General features: G+C 34.7%; 1 non-coding gene across 1 annotated transcript; it reads right to left on the bottom strand.

The window, feature by feature from the left end:
* Window positions 1-4,595: 4,595 nt before the first annotated feature.
* LOC123814382 lies at window positions 4,596-4,808 on the bottom strand. Its single transcript, XR_006784894.1, has one exon. It is a non-coding gene; the product is annotated as a small nucleolar RNA U3 (small nucleolar RNA).
* Window positions 4,809-20,112: the final 15,304 nt, after the last annotated feature.

Below are 20,112 nucleotides of genomic sequence, written 5' to 3'. Positions count from 1 at the left end.
CTAGGCCTCTACTTTTACACATTAGGCTTCATGGCCCATCACCCACTAGTTGGAGATGGCTTGTAAATGATGCTGTTGTGGATTAAATTGTAACCACCACCCCCTTTCAAAAAAGAAAGCTATGTTGAGGTCCTCATCTCAGATCCTGAGAATGTGACTACGTTTGGAAATAGGATCATTGCAGATGGCCTCAGTTCATGCTGAAGCAGGGTGGCTGGAGTCATAAGAAGAGGAACAGAGTCCCTTATGTCAGTAGTTGACAGGTTCAGCAGGCAGAAAATCAGTGAGGATGTTGTTACAATGAACAGTATCATCAGTCAATTAGTTCTAACTGTCATTTATAGAATACTTCACCCGACAACTGCAGAATATACATTTTTCTCAAGCTCACATGGAATATTCACCAAAATAGACCGCATTCTGGGTCATAAAATAGACCTAAACAAGTTTAAAAGGATAGGAATCCTATAAATTATGTTCTCAGGCCCTGATAGAATTAAACTAGAAATTTAACAAGATAGCTGTAAAATCCCAAAATATTTAAAGATTGAACAACACATTGTAAAGTGACATATGGCTCAAAAGAAAAAAAATAATTTGAAAATATTTTGATGAAAATGAAAATTATCAAAATTTGTAGGCTACAACAACAGCACTGCTTAGAAGAAATTTATTGCTTTGAATGTACATTTTATAAAAAAAAGATGTAAAATTAATCATCTAAGCTTCCACCCAAAAAAGTTAGAGAAAGAAGTACAGAATAAACCCAAAGCAAACAGAAGGTAAGGAATGATAAAAATGGAGCAGAAATGAATGAAACTGATAACAGGAAATTAATATAGAAAATCAATAAAACAAAAGATTCTTCTACAAAGAAAGTCAGTAAACCTCTAGCCAGGGTAACCAAGGAGAGAAGATGTAAGTTACCACTGTCAGAAAAGAAAGAGGGACAATTACTATTAATTCCATGGACATTGAAAGGAAAATAAAGGAATATTATTTAAAAGTCCATGCCCATGAATTGGATACTTAAGATGAAATGGGCTAATTCCTTTAAAGGCACAACCTACCAAAACTTGCACAAGGAGAAATAAATGATCTGAATAGTTATATTCAAAGAAAGTGAATCAATAGTTAATAACCTTTCAAAAAGAAAATACCAGGCCCAGATGCTTTCACTGGGAAATTCTATATCTAGGGGAAAAATGATATTGCCAGAATAAAATACTGCAAAAATTAATGATTATTGTGAAAGGCATTTATTTTATATACCAAAAACAGTTATTAAGAACTTCCCAGTAGGAGAGATCCAAGGTGGCAGAGGAGTGAGTGGCAGTCACACTAACTTCCTCCTGGGACTGATCTGGAATTACAACTAGATTGTGGAGAAATCACCCAGAACAAACAACTGAATAATAGAGAGAGAGAAGCCTTATAGCCACAGACAGACAGAAGTATCTGTTTTAGTACCACATGACTGGTAAGGAGTGCAGTAGAGATGCAAGAGGGATGACTGGGTGCCCACAGGCAGCAGCTGATGTGCTGGAGGGATGTTCAAGTGGGTGGTTGGATTCCCCCTTAGAAGTGGTGGTCTAAACCCTAAGTTGGGATTCCCAGCCTAGACCACCAGAGCCCCCAAAATACACAGATAACATCCAGCTGAAAAAAGGAGCAGGGCTGCTCTCTGCCAGAGACTGATGGTTAGGGATGCAAAGAGCTGTTTAAAGGGCCAGCACATACATTTTCACTTTCAGCCACTTACCCTGGGCTCTGGCAAAGGGAGTCAGGGCAGAAGGGACTAGAGATGCTTGAGGAGAGACTGAGGACAGATGCTTTGGGGAGACACCTGAAAGAGTAACTGCCAGGATCCCCGTGCTTAGTCATCAACCATTCTGCTGCAGCCATTGTACTTAGGCAGTCTACTCCCCTCTGAGTGCAGCAGCCTGAGGGGAAACAATAGCCCCAAACTCAGGAAGGACCCTGCCCCACCTTGTGGTGCTTAAGCCTGACTGCTGAGTGTAGAGTGACTAGATTAACAATTGAAGGAGTCAGCCACAGACTGTAGATCCCTGATAGTCTCCAACAAGCTGCCTGAGACCAGACTGGGGCACCATCTGACATCACCAGAGGTGGATCCAGAAAAAAAAAAACTGTTAAGTACTAGATGCTACCGAGACAAAATCCACTGTGGTCTTCTCCATGACCTGTGATAATTTTCTTACCTGCATAGCTTAACACTAATTTGTTATCCTTTAAGTTTGTGCATATTAAGTCACTAGATTTTATACTACAGTTTGTTTCAATTCACATATTTTACCTCTCCCTTCTCTTACTCCATTTTACCTTCTTTTTTCTTCTTATTGCTTCCATTTTAAATTTTGTCTTGCTACAACATGTTTCCATTCCTCACTCTTACTGCATCCAGCAGTAAGCATCCATTTCTCCTGTATCCAGCCTCTCCAAACCAATTTTCTAGTCAGTTGTCACTCTTTTTCCCACTCTTAAAATACCTGTATTCCCTCTCCACCTTTAGCAATCTTTGCTCATCAGTTCTGGCAGGGTAGTTGTTGTTGCATTTTTTCAATTTTATATCTAGGTTTTCACTAATTTTGTATTTCAAATCTCAAATTATCCTGTTCTCCTCTCCTACTCTTTTTTATATCTCAAATTTTAATTTTGGCCTATCTTGGCCTGTTTCTTTTTTCCTCTCTTTCATCCTGCCCTTTTTCTTCTTTTTTACTTTTTCTTTCCACCTCAAATTTTAAATTTTTCCTGTCTTAGCCTGGTTTTCATTCCACACTCTTAGTGCTCCCTGTCCCTCTATCACTTCAAAATCACTTCCCTTTCCTCTAGACATTCCTTAAGTGTTTCTTTCTCTCTTTTTTCCTCTTATTCCCATCCCACCTATGTTAATTTATCTAATTTGTCATTGATAGTGCTGTGGAGGGGCTTTCTTTCCAATTTGGTTCTTATTCTTTTATTATTTATTTTTTTCCTTTTTCTTTCTCTCTCTTTATTTTATTTTTTAAAAATTTCTGTTTAAACCTAATACTATACACTTCCCTTCTTACTCCATTCCACCTTCTTCATTCTCTTTTTTATTTATGACACCCTCAGGTAGATTGTACGGTGAGGAACCCTGAAGGGATGGATTATTAGGTAAATGGAGTCAGTCAGGCTTCCTCACCTAGATGTTTGGGCAACTAAGATAAGCAGGATTCTTACAGCCTGGGTCTGCTAAATTGTATTTTCATAACTTTGAGCCCACATGCACAGAATCATACTTTGGTATACAATATCTTGGAAACCTGCTGGCTTCATGTGCATTTAGTATATAAGGGAGTTGGGGATTACTGCAGCATGACATTGGTTGATTGCTCCAACCTTAAATAAAGGCCTGTCAGGTATTCCCATGGCTTTGTGTATATTCTTCTGACTGCCTGAATCCTGAATGAACCTGCCTGGCCTTGAGAGGCTACAACACAAAGACTTATCTATATTGCTTATATATTAATAGTTTTCTACTTTATTTATGAATATTGTGTTCTATTACAAATTTGAGACAATATACTTTTATACTCACCTATTAATGAACATTTGTGCTCTTTCCAGTGTGGGCCTATCATAAATAAGAATTTTATGAATATTTTTAAGCAAAACTCTTTATAAAATATATGTTTTTATTTCTTTTGAGGAAATATTTAGAACCTGGAATAATGAAATATAGTATTAATAACTGATTACCTTAATGGGAGACTAAAATACATTTATCTTTTATATTCTATTATAGACAGAAAGATGACTTTTCAATTATGTCTATTTCATAATCCTCAGAATTTGTAAGATGTTGCCTAACAGGACAACCAGTATTTTGAAGATGTAATGAGGTTAAAGTTCTTGAGGTGGAGAGATTATTCTGAATTTTCCTGGTAGGCCCAAAGTAAAAACAAGTAATTCCTTTTAACAGGAAAGCCAGAAAGTCAAAATCAGAGAAAAAAGATATGATGATGAAAAAAGAGGTTGGAGATGGAGGGAAAAAACAGCCAAAGAATATAAACTGTATTTGTGTAAATTCAAAATTTCATTTGACATAATTTTTCTAAATCTTATAATTTTCTTTAATTTTTTGATTCAGTGCATTGGGATAAATTCTCTCAGCTTTGTTTTCCTGAAAATATCTTATTTCTTTAATTTTAATGTTTTTTTTCTTTTCTCTGTTGACTTTAGTATTCCCACTTGACAATTGTCTGTGTAATGTGTTACGAGATGCTTTTAAAACTTTCTCTTTATTACTGACTTTCAGAAATTTGATTATGACATGACTTTACATGTTATTTTTTCATGTGTGGTTGTTTCTTCTGCTTAGAGTTCACTGATAGTTTTGAAAAAAATAGGTTTATGCTTTCTATCAAATTTGGAAATTTTTTGGTATTAGAACTTTATTGTTGCTCCTCTCTTTTCAGGATTTTGATTATAAATGTGTTGGACGCCTTTAAATTACTACATGGGTCATTATGACTCTGCTCACTTTGTGTTGGTATTTGTTCTATATGTTTCAGTTTTTATAACTTCTATTAATATATCTTTACAAAAAAACACTCAGACAGTGTTCTCTCCCTCTTACTCTCTTCAAGGAGAGAGAATAAGGATCATCAATGGCAAATGGAAGTTACTGAAGCAACACCAAAAGGTGACTTCACATTCAGGAGAGAATGCTCCATCTCTTCCTTGCAGTTTCCGTGCTCTACATGTTCAGAGAAACTTCTCTAGTAACAAACTATAGAAATGATCCCTGAAAGTATAGTCTTTATTAATGTGTTTTAAGTGTGCTAATTTTTTCAAAAGTCTATTAACCCATTTAATTAATTTTTTATTTTACATCATAAATTTTTGTATTATGCTTTTTATGGTCATTTTTGCTTCCACTTCTCTCCTCATCATTTAGTTCTTGACCATATTTTTAGTAGGTCTTTAAGAGTGCCAACTTTATGTCTCTGTCATGTCTGCATCTATTTCTGTCTGTTGACCAACTTGTTCCCTGGTTTTGACTCATGTTTTTTTCATCATTGCTAGGAATTTTTGATTTAACATTATATAGTGTAAACATGACATTATTGATTTATGGATTTTGTTATCTTCTTTAAAAATATTGGGCTTTATTCTGATGGGTAGTTACATTACATACCAATCAGCCTGATCCTTTAAAGTTTTACTTTCTATTTAGTTATGGTGGGCCTAGGAACTCTTTCAGTACAGGGCTAGTTTACCACTACTACCAAGGCATGATTATTCTAAGGTCTTTACTGAGAATCCTTCATAATTAAATCAGGAATGTCCTCTCTGGTTACAACTCAGTTTCTTTCAGCCCTCTGGAAATAGTTTAGGTGATTGCTTTTCTGTCATTCTTTACTTGGCCTTATAGAGTTTCATCAAACACATGAATGCCACATATTTTAGTGATCAACTCAAAGGGAATCTCGACTAGTTTTCCAGGACCCTTTCTCCACTTAGCACCCTTAATTACTCTGAAATTCAACCACCTTATCCTCCCTGAACTCCGATCTCTCACTCTTAAACTCAGAAAATTTTTCTACTATGTTTGTGTTACCCTGAAATATGTTTTCAGATAGAAAGCTAGGATGATTGTAGATCTCACCTCCTTTTTTTTTCCCTTCTCACAAGGCTTACAGTTTTGCAATGACTATTTTCTAATATTTTAAAATAATTGTCTAAATATTGTGTCTACTTATTTTAGATGGCCACATCAATTGGGCAAAACAGCTCCAGTTGCTTCAACATGGTCAGAAACAGAATTAATATAATTATGTTAAAGTCTCCTCTGCTAATTCCAAAACCTTGGTCATTTTCTGCATCTATTGCCTGTTTTCCTCTACACTATGCATTACAGTTTCCTGTGTATATTTATGTCTAGTTGCTATTTATTTTGTATTGGATATTTTAAGTGATGTGTTGAAGAGAGTAAATTTTGCTTTGTTTCCCTCTAAATTGTATTGAATTATGTTTTAGCAGTCTGTTACTAGTAAGTCATTTTGATTTTATTGAAGTTTGAATTTAAGTTATACTATATATAAGCTAAACTATTTGTTTTGTTTTCTCTCTTATAATCCCAGAAAGAATTTCTTTGTTCTAGGATATGGGTTTTAATTATAAGACATGGTCCTTGTGGGAAAGTTCAAGATGATTGCCAAGGCCCTAGCCTGACATGAACTGAACATAAAACTCTCTCTTCCCATGAGCCAGTAGCAACTGAAACCTCTGGTCAGATCCTTCTTCTTTTAGAACTGTTGTTTCTCCTAGACTGTATGAGATCTCATCTTGTGTGTAAGCAATTCAAGTGTCATCCACAAACTTATGTGATATTTTTATGCTCAGAATTTAAGAATTTCTTTTTTCCCAGAATTTCTTTCCTCAAATTCTAGCTGCTAATGCTGCTCCAAATGTCAGCATCTGACTACCCAATTTGGTTAGTAGACTAACCAAAAGGTCATAGTAACCTTGGCTAAAGTGACAGTGGTGGGAGAATTAAGCTGTGGTTCCCCAGTCCCGAGCCCCTCCAAAACCTTTAGCATGTTTTAAAAGTCTGCTTTCTTTATTTTTTATGACACCAAAGGAAAGTCAAGTCAATATGTGTATCTCGTTTTCAAAACATCAAGTCTCTGGGTGCAAAATAGCCATATATATCTAAAAGAAAATAAAGTTGCTTTATCATTCATAGCACTTTTAAATAAATTTATAGATAAAATAAAATGAAGCAGAGAAATGTAAACATATTAAAGATATAAATTCATTTTAAAGCTAGTATATAAAGATACACATATGAAGACTTTTATAGCACAGAAGCTTGGTTTAGTGAGACAAGAAGGGCGCTACCCCATTCTGCTATAAAAACTATCTGTAAGGTTTCCTCATGAATAGTTTACTTTTTCAGCCACTCTTTGTTGAGAATCTTACTGAAGCTCACCTAAGAAGTCTAAACCTTAGGTTTTAGCTTAGCCTTTTTTTGTGTTAATTAAATGGGATAGAAACTGCTTTGATTAGAAACCTGCTTGGACATATTATTTAGGGATGAATGCTTTTTGTAAGTGAAGGAGGCCAAGGAGGAAAGTTATCCAGTTGACTGACCAACCACTTATGCAATATGTACTGGATCTAAGCACAAGAACAACCTCATGGGAAAAAACACATATTAACCCTAAGAGAAATAAGGTCTTAATTTTTACTTAAAAAAAAGGATTCTCCTGTGTCAAATATTCAGGTGTCATTTATCAGCATGTGAAAAATAAATGTTGAGAAACTCATCATTTCCCCTTAGTTTTGTTCTGATTTCCATCCGACATTCAGTAAATATGTGCTATTCTGAATCATCATCTAATTATTGGTTTATGCAGTTGATTAGGATGTTTGTGAACTCTATCTTCTTCAGAGAGCTCAAACTGCATAGTGGTGAAACCCTCCCCTATTATTAATGGGAACGATTGTGGGGAAGAAGCTGCTGAGATAGGTCTGACAGTGCCTGCCAGCTCTCAGTGTCTCCTGCAGCTCTCCTGCTGAGAGCAGAGAAGGCTTCAGCCATCCCCTAGGAGACTCTCAGGTAAGACTGCTGGGATGAGGGTAGGCTGTGCAAAATTTTCTCTTATCTTTTCTCTAAGATACTTCACCCAACTTCTCATCAAAGGGTCTCTGAGCATTTCCTCACAAAAAGGAAATAGCAGTTGCTTTCTTTGTGAATGCTAGATTTTCATAACAGAGGTACAGTATAATGATTTGCCATGAGTTTTAGTTTTCTAGCCTGATAAAAAAATACAAGTTTCACATTTTCATAAAACAAATGGAACTGAGACTTTGCCAAATTATGTAGCAGAATTTATGTAATGTTTTTCAGTTCTATTAGATATTTCTCAGTTATATTTTTTTCTTTAGATACCCTGAAGGAGAAAACAGAGGAGTTAAGAAAATACATTCAGAGCCTTATTCTTACGATAAATGCTGAGGACAATGCATTACCTGCATGAAAGTCTAGTCAGAGAATAGAAGAATAAAAGAAATTAAGGAGGGATCTGCCCTTTGTTATTGTATTTGTTTTTGTCCATACTTTGTTAATTTTCACATCTAGCTACATATCCAATCCTGAGCACTTTAACAATTCTATAAAATAAGGGAGGAAGAAAAGCAGCTCTTTATTGCATTGAAAAGGGACTTGATGGTTGGAAGGAAATAAAGAGCAATCCTACTCTACCACCCTCTTGTGCAGATAATTTTTAATTATTGGGCAAATCAACCAAGTACATAAGTACCAGTTTTTAGCTTCTCCCTGTGTTAGTAATTCAAAATGTGGTCCATGGATGAGTGCCATCAGCATAATATAGGAGTTTATACAAATTTAGGATCTCTTGGTCAACCCCAGACATGCTGACTCAGAAGTTCTGGCGCAGACCTAGGAATAGGTTTTTCAAACTCTCCATGTGAGTCTAATATATACTAAATTTTAAGAAGCTCTGCTTAGGTGTATGGAGGTGCATATACAGAGCCCAAGATTCTGCATTGTTAAAAAGTTCTCAGATTATGCTGATGCTGCTAGCCCATAAACCATAATTTTGAGTAGTGTAGTTCTAATGAATATATACATAATTCTGATATTATTTTCTGTTCTTTTTCTCTTTTCCCCCTTTTTTAGCTTTCTACCCTTCACCCTTCTCTCTTTACTCTGTACATGTGCAGCTGGTTTATTGAATAATTGGAATCCAGAAAGCTATAAATATGTCTTCTTTTTTCAGTACTTTCTGCCTTCAGACAAGCTCTTCTGGATCTCTCTTCTCCTTGCAGTTCATTCTTTACCTCTAACCTATGCCCGACCTGTAAGAGAGTTAATTCTATTGTATTTTCTATCTTCTAGCTGTAGTTCCTCTGACACTGAGGATAGGAAAGATAAAAAAATAGGAAAAAGGGCCTCCTATATTGGGCTATATTTCAGTACTGTTAAGGAAGCCCTCATTTCATGTGTTTCTGTTGGGTATATTTTCTGAAAGTAGTCGTTGAGCTGCTGAGATTCTCTTCTGTGCTATTCAAGGGCATTGGGAATCTTGGGTACAGTGGAGAGCTGCTGATACCTTCTTCTCAGACATCTGGTAACTTGGTCCTTGATTCCTCAACTAGTGTGACCTGTTCCAACAATCTTCCTCAGTACTCTATTGAAGGGAAGCAGGCTGAGACCTAAGACTCAATGTATAGGTTAAACCAACTCCAGGAGATGCATATCAAGTTCACACAATGATTCTCTCACTCGACAATGTTTTGGCATTAGAACTTTGGAAAATCTGGGGCTTTCCACAGCTTAGCCAATATCAACTATACAATAAGATACCTGTTCTCCCTATCCCTGACTAAGAATCTGGTGACCACTTCTGAAGTTGAGGATGTACAAAGTCAACAATATCTTCTTGATTTTCTTCCTTATACCCAGTTAGAGTGTATACACTGGTGCCAGAGAATGGAGCAATAGTTGAGGATAATCAAACTCATTAGCTGACTTTTTTTTTCTAGCAGTAAAAAGATAAACTTTATTCCACTTGGGAAAAATAACTTCAAATTCTGCTCTAATGTTCTTCAAATGGAACTGCCAACATATTAATGACTTTAATGATCAACTATTAGAAAATGTCAACCTTGCATTCTTTTCTAAGGGTCATTTATATTCACTTATAAATTAAATATTTGGAGTAAAGACATGAAATCTGAATTCTTGAGAGATTTATAAATTCAAATATTTAAATACATCATCTCAATTTTACTGCATTATTTTTATTCCACCACAAAGCTTGCCATGTATTTAGTGGAGTCATTAACCCAAAGTTGATCTCTGGATGCTTACAACAAATCAATTTCTTTGGAACACATAATGTGTTATTGTGTTAAATAAAACAAAACTAATAATACTATCTGGACAACTTCTTAGCATGGAGTGAGGGACTCATAAGCAGGTTCTTGCAAGTATTTTTTATAGGGAATATGGTTACTTAATACTTTTTTGATACATAGATATTAATTGCTAGGCAACTGGAAAGATCCTGTTTTACACCTATTGTCCTCTTTCTCAAATTGCTTTCAACTTACCCAGCTCATTCTATTACCTGCTTTGTGTGTCACAGTCACCTTCATGTAAGTTTTATTAGTTAAGGAGAGAATTGTAACAGAAGGAGCTACACTGAGCTTTACACTGAAGCACTGGGCATTCAGAGGATTTTAAAGGACACAGTGACAGAAAAGAGTTCTTGGGGAAAAAGATAAAACCCACTATCATCTTCCTTTTTGAGAAAGCACTCATTTAAAAAACATGAATCTCTGTGATTAATCCTGGTTATACATGGCAGGAAGTGTTTTCCTTTTGAGCATTTATAGATAGCATTTGAGGTCAGAAAAGAATATTAGACATCAAGTCCAAGCCCATTATTAAAAAAAATAAAACAAATGTACTCATGAATTAATTTAACAGACATTTATTAAGGGACTTTTATTCTCAAGAGGTTGAACTATAAGAAGCTTTACCCAGAAATCTTAGTGGTTAATAAGGGGGTTTACCACATTGGCTCTGCCTGATTTGTGATTTCAAGTTTACAAAATGTTCCCAAATGACACTCCATAAAGCAGAGCCCTCATTTGCAAAGCAGATATAACCAGGCAAATTAAACAGCACATCTTAAATATTAGTAAGTGTCTCATATAAATTCAAAATTAGTCTTCCAAAAAAGCCATTTCATTTAGAGAGAATAAGAGGCTTAAATTGGAGTTGATTTTGGTATTTCAAAAGATACCAGATTATTTCCAAGTGTGCCATTGGTCACATCTTTATTAGTCACAGTGTGAGGTGCCACTGCCCACTTTATAACATTTATGGTATAATTTCAGAATGTTGCAGCCAATGTGAATAGCAGTTCATGTTACTCTTGACAGGTAGCTGCACCTTCTTCCAATCAGGGCTTCTGCTGCCCCTGAAAGTGACCACAAGGATACTCACTGTGATTTAAACACCTGCCCACTGTGTCTGGCATTCTTCTTACAGCTGTAGGGTGACATGCCAACCATGGGAAAATCCAGACTGATTACCACAATGTGGAAAGTCTCAAAACCAATCAGCGAACCCATAAGCTCTTCAACCACCTGTACATGGTTAACCTAGGTTGTTTGAAGTTTGTGGTAGTTTTTTTTTCTTTTAAAAGAATGCATTTTTCATTGACCAGTGTGAAAAATGGTAAGTCATAACCAATATAGAGAAGCATTATTTAAAAATCTCTAACAGAATGAAATTCTCACTGTAAATATTATTGCTTTTAAAGCACTGATTTGGCTTGAAGTTCAACTATTTAATGATAAAGATTTTAGTAAGCATCATATAGGGACTATCAAGAGATAATTGAGTGAAACATGGAATGACTGATAAATATTACAGAGATGTTTGACCAGTCAAAGCAAGAATTATAATACAAATAAAAATAAATAATCAAGGATTAACTTTGTGTTAACTGGGGTTGTTATTGCTTCAAAGTATAATATAATTTTATGAGTTGACAGGGTTGATGAATGTGCCTTACAGAAAAAGTTGACTTAAATTGAGCAGACTGGTTGTGTGGTATGAGAAGAGAAGAGAGGAGAGCAGCAGACTGGCATTGCATGAAAGCTACAGCACCACTAAATGTTTGGTTAAATGTGTACAGGCAGGGATGGATCTGAAGGAAGCAAATGCTTTGTGTTAGACAACAGTGGAATGGCAATTTATATTGATTGGTACGTGGAGTCAGATTCCCTTAGACTTAATACAAGTGAAAGAAAAGTCATTGTGAGTTCCTAAAGAATGTACAAACTGACTAATGGGATATTTCAGGAAGATGAATGAAGAAAGTACACAGGAGTGAAACAGAATCTGTGGCACACTTCAGAGTTCTCTAATTGAGAAGGTAATAATCAATATATGTAAAGCACCCCAATGTTTCTCATGTTGTGGGAAGTCATCTAAGTTGATGTTTTCATGCCTGCCTGGCTGCCAAAACACTTCTAGAATTGGAAAGATATGAGGGTACAGCTAGTTCCAAACAGGTCTGGGGTATTGCTTGGAGCACCATGTCAAAAGCATAAAATGCATGTGATATCATATCTTTCACTGTAAAAATACAGCAGATTTTTTAAAATGATCTATAATGCATCCTGAGTAATTTTTTAAATGTGAAAATCCAAAACAAGAAAGCAAAAATTAACTCCAAACTCCATGTTTTTCAAGAAGTTTATATGCAGTAAAGTGTCTTTTGCCCATGCCACCAGCCACCTCAGTGTGTGAAAACTAATTAGGCTGTCAACTCTTGGGACATATTGCCATTCTTGGTAGGGAATTATCACAATGCATCTCCCAAGCACTGTGAAGGGAGAAACCTCTGCTGTCTCCCAGACCTCAAACAAGTCCTAGCAATGATACCTATAGTTAGAGGAAATGAAGCAATGAGAATCTACTATCATAGATTAATTTATAGTGAACAGTGATGAGATTTGGGAGAAGGAGGAAGATTGGTAACAGTCCAGATGTCATTAAGCACAAAAAATCATATCTGTATCAAACTAAAAACCTCTCTTGTTATCGTTATCATTGATGCCTATTCTCATTTTATCTTGATTTCTAACCAGTATCTACATTTGGGTGGTCCTGCATAGTAGCCCACTTTCATCTGCAAGTTAAAATGTTATATCCTACTCACATTATCATGTCCTTGTAATTTTGTGCTCTGGGGTCCCTTGCTTGGTTCTGGTGCAGTTATTCTCTTGTGATAGAGCTAATCATATATATTTTTCCCATCCAGGTGTGAAAACCACACCACGTGTTGTTGAGCTAAAATATATAAAAGATCAGCAGTTTTATTTTTCAGTTGGTGTTAAGTTGATATGTGTATATTTTCAGAATTCTTGTACTTAGTGGTTCTGTTCTGATGCAAACTTCTTATTTCTCCAAAAGACATGTCTACTTATTTCTGCAAGACTTTTTGAACTTCACATTAATGCCTTCTTTATTTTGGAAGGAGGAAGAAAGACAGGGAGAGAAACATGGATGCAAGACAAAAGCATCAACTGGTTGCCTCTAGCTCCCGGACCAAGGACCAAGCCTGCAACCCAAGCATGTACCCTTACTGTAAATCAAATCAGCCATGTTTGGCTTTGTGGAACAAAGCCCAACCAACTGAACCACACTGGTGAGGGCTAAAGTCATGTATTTTGTTCTAATCAATATATTTTAAATTTTAAAAAATATTTAAATTCATTTGGAATTCATGTTCTAGTATATACCTAAGAAGAGACTGAAGCTACATCCACATCACATTTATAAATATAATAAATCAACAAATCATCAACAGTATCAACATCATTTTGAAAAAACTCTTCTAGGCTAATTGAGTCACATTTCTCATATACGAAGTGATCATATATTCATTGTTCTGTTTTTATTTATTTATTTGATTAGACCTGGTAGAATTTGTGGAGGATACTGGCCAGCAGTATCCATCCCTGCTGCGGATGCTTGTCGAAACACGAGAAAAAACATACACAGGGACAACCGAGTCCTGTGGGGAAATAGGGATGAAACGGCCACTCTCCCTAGTGGAGAGCACCCCATTCTCCCACCCAATCAGGATTTTGTTCAACATACCGATACAGTTTGTGAATTATAAGTAGTTAGATTTGAAAGGCGCTGGCAGACCTCCTGCTGGGATCCTAAACCAGAGATTTTGGGGGTTTATCATTTAAAAAGACTACAGGATTTAAAAACTTAGTTTTGTTTTCTGCCAGTGCCTTCGTATTCTAATTAAAGAGCATCCTACAGCAAGCAGATCTCACAGGATTTTGCATATTCTATGTCCCAGGCCTGATGACCCCAGGGGTCCACCGAGTCTGGTCTGGACTGCACCACCCTTGTCATTTCCACAGGCCTGAGTTGGGCAGAAGAGACAAAGGCAGCCAGGAGACTTGGATTTCTCAAGGATTCAGGCTTTGGCAAAGCCGAGGGGGCAGGGGTCGATGTCGATCACCCCTTCATTTCCACAGCCCCCCAAGTCCTTCCCTGAGGCCTTCACGTGATTATGCCTGTCTTAGGTGATTCCCTCCACCCCGTGGGAAATCTTACCTGTCATTAGCTAACTTATTAAGCATTGGGGGCTGGCACAGAACAGGCAGTGTTCGTGCCAGGGAAGTAAGTTTTTGTCTCCTTAGTGTCTCCTGGTTCAGAGGCCTCTTACTCAGCCATAGTCACATCACAGGTGGTTACAGATTCCTGAGACCAGGCAGAGTGGACCTCAAAAAGAATTAGTAATATTATGGAAGCAGATACCACTCTCTTATGTTTGACTTAATGGAAACATCTTTATATTTGAATAATAAAATAATCTTTAAATTAATTTCAGATAAATATTATTCATAATGTTCAGACTTTTTATATATTCCATTTTAGCAATTTTATGAAGACTATTTGCTGTAATTGTCAATTTTTTGAACAATGTTTTCTTTATCCATTCATCCATCAATAGACACTAAGATTATTTCCATGTCTTGCCTATTTTGAATAATGCTGCTGTGACCCCTGGGGTGCAGATATCTCTTTGAAGTAGTGATTTTGTTTCCTTTGACTCTATACCCAGAAGTGAAATTACTTAATCATATGGTAGATCTGTGTTTAATTATTGTGAGAATGTCCATACTGTTTACCAGGGTGGCTACAGAAATTTACATTCCCACAAACAGGTACAAGAGTTCCCTTTTCTCCATATCCTTGCCAGTCCTTGTCTCATCTCTTTATGGAAAGCTGTTCTAACACTGTGAGGTAATATCTCATTGTGGTTTTCATTTGTATTTCCCTGATGACTGGTGCTGCCCAGCACCTTTTCATGTGCCCGTTGGCCATTTGTATGTCTTCTTTGTAAAACTGTCTGTTCAGGTCTTCTGCTTATTTTGCAATCAGTTTTGTTTGTTTGTTTGTTTGTTTGCAATTGAGTTGTATGAACTTTTTGTATATTTGGGATATTCATCTTTTATCATATATATAGGTTGCAAATATTTTATCTCATTTCACAAGTTGCCTTTTAATTTTGTTGATTTTTTTTCTGTGCAGAATGGTTTAAATTTTATGTCACCTCAATTATTCATTTTTGCTTTTGTTGCTTGTCCTTTTGGCATCATATCCAGGAAATTACTTCCAAGGCCAATTCAAAGGAGCATTTTTTTCTTCTGGAAGTTTTATGCTTTAAGGTCTTATGCTTAAGTCTTTAACTTATTTCCAGTTAATTTCTGTGAGTGGTATAAAATAAGCATCCAGTTTTATTCTTCTGCATGTAGTAATTCTGTTTTCAACACTATTAATTGAATTGAATATTCTCTCTCTGTTGAGTATTTATATGATAATGTAAGTGAGTATTTAAATGTTTGTTTTCTTATATTAGCCCATCCTTGAATTGCTAGAATCAAATGTATTTGATTACATTTTGCATTTCTAAGGAAGGTATAGAAATATATGTTTCAAATTTGGATTGGATATCTGACTATAATTTGAAATAAATGTTGTCTCTCATGTATTACCTGTAAAATGGAATTTTTTCAGAGTAATACCAAATTTTATGTAATTATAAAATTTAAATGAAATAGTTACAAATTCTGATATATATGTGTATATATATACAACTATGTATATAAAAATAACTATATATATAGTTATGAAAGGAAATTGACTGATGGATGAATTTTGGCAGACCATGACCCTTTTAAAATTGTACAAAGTGTGAAACTTCAGTTGGAAACATTTAGCTTAAAGCAAACAATAAGATAAACATTTTAAATGATTAGCTTTGTGCTTAGACTATTTCTAAAAGAAAAAAATCCAAGTGACATTTATGTTACAGTTGCAAGCTCTGCTCACTGTAGAAAGGTGTGTGTGATACTTCTTTCCCAAATGAGCTATCTTGAAGAGCCTAACTCTTTGTGTCTTTGTCCTCTACCTCACCTGCTCATCCTTCTTTATAAAGCTGTTCTTTAGTAATCTGATTCTGACAAGGGTTGGCACAGGCAGTAAGGAGACTGAGCTCAAACAGTAGGTCATGAATAGAGGCAATTTTGAACCCAGTAAAATGGGTCACAAGGACTGTCTTTAGATCATGATTAAGTCTCAGAGTTGGAAGATTAGCCATGAAATATGAGGACCTGGGTCACCAGGGCATATTTGGGCTGGGGGCATGATCTTCCTTGATAGTAGTCTGATGTCTCTGGTAAACTGACTTGATCTATTGTCCCCTTGGATAAAGTTCCTTCTGCGTGTAGACTTTGAACACCTGAGAACTAAGATAATACCAGACATGACCGTGCTTATATGATGGGTTTTAATTCTGTCTGTGAGATCAATCATCTTACTTTGAAATTTTTATCCATAGAAGAATGAACATTTTCAAGGTATGGTGGAAGTTTACCATTTTCAACAGGGTACGCATTTTCTCTACTTCGATTTCCAGCCCCTCATTCAGGTGTTCAAAGTGTTTGATTGTCCTCTAAGAAGGACACAGCACACTTGTCCCATGTGTTTTACTGTTCATCCTTCTTGGGGTGCTGAGGTATTATTGTAAGTAGTCAAATTAAATGAATAATTTCTTTCTAGTCCAATATACTTCTCTTCCCTTTCTCAAAAACAATATCCAGGGAGAGTTATGAGCTATCAAAATATTTTTCTATAGAAAGGAAATTTGAAGTAAAATAATGTTGTTGCATTCCTTTGAGACATAAAATGTATTCTAAATGAGACTGGATTTTTTCTTCTCTTTCTTTTTACTTTCTTCTTCTTCTTTTATCTCTTTCCAGCTTTTCTCACATTCTTTTTTATTTTCTTTCCTCTACTTGGTGTGCACTCTCATGCCTTTCCACTTAGATTAGCAGAGAAATTAGGAATATAGACTCTGTAATCAGGTTACGTATATTTACTTCTAACTTTTGTCTAATACATACCCTGAGCAAGGCATTCCACCTTTTGAAATTTCAGCCTTGGTATCTCTAATATGAGCATAAAAATGCTATGTACATCAGAAGACTTTTAATAAGAATTAAATAATCCAAATAAACAACAGAGTATATAGCCAGTACTCTTAATGTATTAGTTTATAGTATTAATATACATAAAATTAATAAGATACATAATAAATTATTTTAACTATTATTAATATTTCTTAAATAAAGTGGGAAACATTCCTTATTTTTTGGTATTCCTGAGTAGTTAGATAACAAAGAAAGAAAAGAAAGACCTTGCCTATAAAACTATTTGTCTCCTCATATATTGATTGACTTTTGCTAGGATTTTTCTGTTTTTGTTTTTGATGGAATTTTATGGTTGTCAGTTTAGCTTCTCAAATGAATTATCATAATATCATTTTAAAATTTAAGTTTTCAAATAAAAATTATGAAACTGTATCAGATATATTTTTAGCCTCATTCATTGTTCTATATTCTGAATACCCTCATATATTAATTTTCTGGTTTTCCTTAGACACATTTGCAGCTATGTCTGTTTATTAAACTTTCAGAAGCAATAAAATTTATTTTAGTTATTAATTTTGATGCTTTTAATTTCCTATTTCTTAAGTTTTTATTTTTATCTTTATCATTCCTTTTATATGCTCTTTTTAACTTTATTTTTGTGTGTCTTATAAAACATATTAACTTTAATGCATAATTTATTTTTTGTCATTTTTTAAAATAAAGACTTTAAGACTGATTGTCAGTGATTGACCTTTTTTAGTGTGTGGTCCTTTAACAACCCAGGCTTTGTTCAGAAAAATACCAGAGCCTTACTCAAGACCTTCTGCTTTTATCAACTACAAAAAACAAAAACTAACTAACAAACAAACAAAAAACTCCAAAACCTAACCCAGGAAGATTAGAATGGACAGTATCTGGATGAGGTATAACCATTCACAGTGACATTTCCCAACCCATCCACTATATCCCCAAAAAAACAAATTTACCAGAAAAAAAAATCAACCTTAGAATCTCAAAAAATAAACAATAGGCCATCGCATTAAAAAAAATAGTTAACAACATTAAAATACCTAATATTTATTTAATAATTTTCATTAATTTTAATTTCCGTTGACTTTTTTTATCTAATATTAATTTTAGCAAGTTAAAGTGGTTGAAATTTTTTTTATTTCTATTTGTTATAATATATCCTTTATCTTCCTATTTTTGCTTTTCAGTCTATTACATTCAGCCAGTGAATGGAGCCAAAAACACTTGAACGATTTAGAAATTATTTGTGTACTCTTCAGATCAAAGCATAAAATCATTTTTCAAAAGTTTGTGCAAATAGCCTGGCTGGTGTAGCTCAGTGCATTGAGCGCGGGCTGTGAACCAAAGTGTGGCAGGTTCGATTCCCAGTCAGGGTACATGCCTGAGTTGCAGGCCATGACCCCCAGCAACCACACATTGATGTTTCTCTCCATCTCTCTTTCTCCCTCCCTTCCCTCTCTAAAAAGAAATAAATACAATCTTAATAAAAAGTTTTTGCAAATAAAAACTATAATATGTTAATTATATCATTCAAATAATTTTCATACTAATTCACATGATACCTCCTTGATCTCTCAAATTCTAGAGTAATATATTAATATTCTTTACTATGAATGTGGCATTTACAATTTCTTTGTATTTCTAAGAGTTTTGTCTCATGCATTTTACAGCTTGTTATTACAGAAATATATTTGATCTTTTAATTGTTTCTTGCTTTCATGATAAAGAAATCATTTTTTGGTCAATCTAATGTTTTTTAATGTAAATTTCCACTTAATGTGTTTTTGCTTAATACATTGATACATCTTTGTTGTTTATCCTGTTACTTAAATGAAAATGGATGTTCTTTTGTCTTTGACTTGTAACAGATATTAACCCATTCATTATTATCATGAAAACTGAACAGTTGGTTTTATTTTTAACATCTCTCATACTTTCATTTATCCCAATATTTTTAGTTCAGAATTTCCAAATTTGCTGGACTTGATTGATGTTTCCTATCATAAATTAAACCAAGAAAATAATGTATTTATATAGCCTGTCAGTTCAAATGAAAGACAGATACACTGCATGCTGAAATTTAGAGCATCCCTTTTTTATGCCCAAGTTGTTTAAAGTGAAGGTGTTCTGTCTAGCAGATGTTTCAACAGTGAGTCTAAATGGTGATTTAAAAACATCAAGACATTGAACTTTGTTCCTAGAGTAAAATACTGATATATAAACATGTAGAATTTTATATTTTGGTTGTGTCAGTATATCTTAGTATATCTATGTGGAATATAAGTTTCTTTAAAAACTGTGAAATCTATGAATATTAAATAATCAAATCACCAATAGTGTTCTCTTATTAAATACATTTCTAGCAATTTTTATCTATTTAGCTAAAAACTTCAATGTGCTGATATTTCTACTTATGGGCTTGGGGACTGTTGGAGAATTTTGTGAAAGTTTTATAAATTCATAATGTATCATAATAAAGTTTATACTAGAAAAATATACTATACAAACTCAAATGAGGATGGTTCTAACAGAGATGACTGATCACTCACATGACAAACGAGACTTTGGCGAATGGAACTTCACATTGAAGGATTTGTACAGGTGAAATCACAAAAATGTGAGCGTGTGAGACCAAAGACATAGGATGAGTCCAGACTGGGGACAGGGACCAAATCTGAATGGCACACAGAGTCTGAGTTTTAGAATATAAACAATAGAACATTAGTAGAAAATCATTAAGTACAGGAGTAACATGATCAGATAGATTTACAGAGCGAGAGAAAAAGAACTATATTACAAAAGATGAGTGGACCAAGGAAAGGTTGGAATATAATGATAGATAGCTGACAATAAAAGGAGATTTTTTGTTTTTGTTTTTAGATATGAGAAACATTTCTTTAAAACACGTGATTTGTTTGCTGCCTGTATATTAAGGATGAAGGAGAGACAGGAATTCAAATAAACTTGATTGAATAGATTTATTATCCTCATTTTTATGAGAGAAGGTCCTGACTCTAAGGGCAT

Source organism: Phyllostomus hastatus, unplaced genomic scaffold (genome assembly GCF_019186645.2).
Source record: "Phyllostomus hastatus isolate PE091 unplaced genomic scaffold, TTU_PhHast_1.1 phas_contig_1, whole genome shotgun sequence".
NCBI lineage: Eukaryota > Metazoa > Chordata > Mammalia > Chiroptera > Phyllostomidae > Phyllostomus > Phyllostomus hastatus.
This window is presented reverse-complemented; position numbering and strand designations above follow the sequence as displayed.